At 32.0% G+C, this 5,287-nt stretch overlaps 1 non-coding gene across 1 annotated transcript; it reads left to right on the top strand.

Annotated features, from left to right (window-relative positions):
• The first annotated feature begins 1,821 nt into the window (after nucleotides 1-1,821).
• Nucleotides 1,822-1,928, top strand: LOC120184849. The gene has a single exon (XR_005522073.1). It is a non-coding gene; the product is annotated as a small nucleolar RNA R71 (small nucleolar RNA).
• Nucleotides 1,929-5,287: the final 3,359 nt, after the last annotated feature.

The raw sequence follows: 5,287 nt of genomic DNA on the forward strand, positions 1-5,287 counted from the left end.
TTCTAGATATTATTCGGAGGTGATTGGTATTTATGAAATAGAGAGTCATAAAACTTTTTAAATTAATTAAATTCATAAATGAGATCCCCATAAAAGGGTTTGATAGTTGACAGGTTCATCAGTTATTCAGAACTTGATTTACCATGATCATTTAGTATTCGTATATTTTAGGAGGCACTATATAATCAAAAAGGGTATTCAGAATCCTTTGCATCAGAGTTACTCATGTTTTCAGATATGACATGAGTAATTTCATTATCCAGGAAATCAGAGGCATTTTTAGGCATTAGATTATTGGAGAATTCTTAGTGATTTGAACTAATATGGGAGAAACGAAGATTCAGAGCATTTATGATTTGTATTGATCTATCGGAATATCGATTTAACTTGTATTAAACAAATCCCAACACTGATATCTGCCAACTGGTCAAATCATTTAACTTCAAGAGTATTCACTTTTTAATACAGACAATTCTTATCGAATTTATCATCTTCATAATCATCGCGTAATAGATATTTCAGAAACGAACAGGTATTCCAAAGGTCTTTATTCCAATTCGGCATTACACGTTATTAGGAAATGTTAACGTGCTTGATTTGTGGTTCCAAACCATTATGGACAGTACAACATATAGAATTATCAGTGTTTCCAGACTTATCCAAGTTATTCACTTAACTCAAGGTCATCGGGGTACTTAGGTCATTTAGTAGTCAAGTCTATCCAGTCACTTCGAAGTTTCTAGAGTAATTCTATCATTTTTGAAATTCGAATACATATTGTACTACCATTCTATTTAACTTGGTCATATAATATAGTCATATTGGTATATGAGGTTGATTTGTTTATTTCAGAGCTGAGGATATTAGTTATTCTAGGGCTTGGGCGTGTTTTGAATCATATTACACTTCAGGGCATTTCAAATAAATAAGTAGTTTAATTGGTGATTCCATGATTCCAATGGATCATGATAAGTTCTTAGGTCATCTCTATTATCATAGTCATCCATATTCCTTTTTACACTTTAAGGGTATTATCGTCATTTCATTCAATTCTGCCAGTTGCATTACTTCCAATAACTTAGGCTTAAAAGTGTTCTAGTTTTGGAAATTTCTTCTCCAATATTTCCAACATTTAACCTTTATCGAGATTAATCAGAATTTATGAGTCCAGAGATTGATTGATTACTGATTAAATTGCTGAACTTAGAATTGTTTTCGATCGGTCTAGTAATTTCTTTTACAAGTCGTCTGAGTCTTTTACAGTATTCCATCTTTATTCCAAATTTAATTTGAGTCCAATGATAATTAACTACATCTAATGGACTAATTATTTTCATCCATGCATTTACTAATTATCAATGTGTTCCGAAAAGTATGCAAAAGGTAGTAGAGTATTACCTCAATTTTTGTTCTCCACCGATCAAACATTTAATCTCCATTTGATCACTCTCGACCTTGAAATCAACGTCCAATAATTCGTCCAATGATTATATCCACAATAAACACAAAGTGATAATAGATGGAACCTTAACCTCGTACATTCCCCCAGGTTTTTACAACTTCTTCACCATATCCACCAATGTTGAAATCTGAGATGTCATAGAGTTGAAAGCTTCAGAATCTATTGTTGCATCATTCCGTCGGCTAAACATATTCCTCGTATTAGGGTATTGTCAATCATTACTTGAGATCCTCTCTAGAATATCATAAGGTTAATTATACGTCTTATCTAATAAAGCTATGTTTTTTGAAGCATCAACCACCATACAAGTGTGTATGTATAACCCATTGTAAAATATCTTCATTTGAGTTCAATGTGAAAACCCATGCATAGGACATTTCCACAATAAATCCTTGAATCTTTAACATGCTTCATACAAGCTTTTATCCTTCATTTTCTTGAATGAATTAAGAACATTTAGGAGTTTGGCATTCATGTTTGATGGGTTAAATCACAGAAAAAAATATATGTGCTAACTTATTCCAGGAAACTATAGAACCTGGTGCCAATGAACTCAACTAAGCTCTTGCTTTATCACGCAACAAATAGGGAAATAACTTTAACTTTAATGCTTCCTCCATAACACCTTACTGAATAAACGAATCACAAAACTCCATGAACACTCTCAAATGAGCCCTAGGATCTTCAGCAACATATCCTCCATATTGTCCCATAGATTGTAGCATTTGGAACATGAATGGTTTCAACTCAAAGTATGAAGTATTAATCATTGGCCTCACTATGCTCGGATGCCAATCATTTAGCTTTAGCACTTCATGTTCTCGGATAGGTCGGTTACAATTATTCATATTATAAATGGTTATCCTGCTCCATTTCCAGCGAGCAACTCAATATCCTCTCCATTCTACAATGGGGTAAAATATTATTCCTTCGTATGGCCATAGTTGTTCGATTCCTTGCAGCTTCGTGGCGACTTCTCCTAAAAGTCTTCTCAATTTTTGGATTAAACGGCTTTAAATCAATGTCACTGTGGGGAATAAACTAGTAGAAATGAAAGCTAAAAAATATCTACAACACAAAATAACAAAATGAGAAAATTAAAGAAAACTACAAATCCAACCGATGCTCCTTGGCAATGGTGCCAAAAACTTGATGCGTACTAAATGCTATAGCTTAAGTGCAAGTATACACCAATGACCAAAAAATAAGTGGTAGCTCAAAGAGCTACAAGTACCATTTCCACATGGAGAAAATTGATCTTCATTAAAGTCTAATTTTAAAGAAATTATGGGTATGTAAAAGATGTTATTTAATTGAGATAAAAATCAAAGTATAAAAAAACATGTCATGCTACAGCACTATAGAGAGTGTCAAATCAGCTATCAAATTGTGTGGAGCGATGTAATGCAAATCATACTTTAAGTAAGCAAATTATACTACCTTTATGCGATTAGCAATGATCAAAACCCTTTGAACTACTCTTATAAACTATCATTAATTAAAGGATCCAGAGAATTAACAAAGATAAACACTTGGATGTACACTTTTCAACATACACATTGCTACTCATTAAAACCAATCTTATAAAAATACACAGCTAATCAATCAAATATATTTCTAGAAAATAATTGAAAAACAATACGTTTAATCACTAATATTTTTACTAATAATCATGAAACAAATAACACATAAAAGTAGTAGCAATACAAACAGAAAATAATCAATCCAAAATATCGTCCATAAAGTTTAGAAATGTTCAATGTCACTCTCTCCCTCAATAGTAGGATTCGAATGATGATTTGCTGACTGTCGATGCTACTCAGCGAGCTCTCCTTATGTTGCAGCAATCCCTGGAAGGGGCTTAAACTTCCATGGTGTACGAAGGAATAACGTGGAGGTTTTACTTTTAATGGTGTAGAAAAAAATCTACTCTCAGCTTTGCAAACTACTCCCATTTATAATCTTGAGGAAATTTCATCCTCCAATAGATTGCCTCCATGTTTCAGTTGATTTCTAGCCCATTGATAGCTGCCCGAGCCAACTATTCCATCCAGAAGGTTCTCTTAACCGTCTGGTGATTCATTGGCTGCTATAGTATCAACTCAGGATCTCTTGTAATGCTACATCATCAGTGTAACAATTTTACAACAACAAAATTCAAATTCAGCCTTACACAACCCACTAAATTATCAATATGAAAAATATATAAAAATAAACAAATCTGATCTAAAACGCTCCTAAAAAATACTTTGAGTTCAAACTAAACCTAGCTGAGAAAGGCTACTAAAGATAACTTTTTTGGAAAGCTATCATTAACCTAAATACTTGAGACTGAACCTCTAACTTATAGTGAAGTTATTCACTTATCTAAAAGTACTTTTTGGAAAGATTCTATCAAGAGTGAAACTGATTCCATCATGCAAAATCATATGTGGGAATTAGTGGATTTTCCTCATGAAATTAAACCATTAAATGCTAAATGGATTTTCAGACGAAAAATGAAAGCAAATAGAGCAATTGATAAGTACAAGGACAAGTTGGTTATAAGAGGTTACTAACAAAAGGAAGGTTTTGATTACTTTGATACGTATTTGTTTGTATTAAGAATAACTTCTATAAGAATAATACTTGCAATTGTCGCTTTATGTAATTTATAAGCACATTAAATGGATGTTAAGACCATTTTCCTTAATGGATACCTTGATGAGGAAATTTAAATGGAATGACCTAAGGGGTACGTAGCTCCAGGACAAGAAAAGAAAGTATATAGGTTGGTGAAGTCATTATATGGACTTAAGTTAGCATCAAAACACTAGCATGAAAAGTTTGACAGTGTCATGATATCAACTGGATTTCAAATTAATAAGTGTGACAAATGTGAGTATGTCAAAACCAATGTTGATGAATATGTAATCTTATGCATATATGTTGACAACATACTCATCGTTGAAAGTAATAATGAAATGATAAATTGTACCAAACACATGTTAAATTCAAAATTTGACATGAAAAATATAGAAGTTGTTGACATGATTTTGGGCATGCAAATCGAAAGGTCATATAAATGTGTTATATTGACTCAGTCACACTATGTATACAAGATTCTAGAAAATTTTAGAAAAGATTATTATGGTGTAGCCAAAACTCTTATAGATAAAAGTTAACATATTTCTAAAAATAAAGGTGAAAGTATTAACCAAATGAAATATGCAAGGACAATAGGCAGTCTAGTTTATCTTATGAGTTGCACTAAACCTAATATTGCTTTCACTTTAAACAGTTTAAGCAAATTCACAAGTAATTCAGGGAAGAACCATTGGAAAGTGATTGTAAGAGTATTATGACATCTCATATATACTAGAGACTATGAATTGCATTATTCTAGAGATCATGATATGTTAGAAAGGTTTTTTTTGCCAATTACATATATGATATTCAAGATACCAAAGGTACAAGTGATTATATTTTTACATTGGGAGGAGGAGATGTAGTATGAAAATCCTCAAGACAAACAATTATAACCATATCTATGATGAAATCTGAGTTTGTAATCCTAAATAAATATGGAGAAGAGGTAGAATGGTGAAGAAATTTTTTGGAGAATATTCTTGAATGGCCAAAGCATGTACCCAAAATATGCATATATTGTGATAACCAAGCAATAATTGGTAGAGTACATAATAAAATGTATAATGGTAAGTCAAGACACATGCGTTCATTGACATAATACCATTAAATAACTGGCCTCAACTAGAGTTAGCTCTATTTATTTTGTAAGATAAAAAAGATAACATTTCAGATCCGTTAACCAAAGGATTGGATTGA

This window comes from Hibiscus syriacus, unplaced genomic scaffold (assembly GCF_006381635.1).
Source record: "Hibiscus syriacus cultivar Baekdansim isolate YM2019G1 unplaced genomic scaffold, ASM638163v2 tig00003969_pilon, whole genome shotgun sequence".
Lineage (NCBI taxonomy): Eukaryota > Viridiplantae > Streptophyta > Magnoliopsida > Malvales > Malvaceae > Hibiscus > Hibiscus syriacus.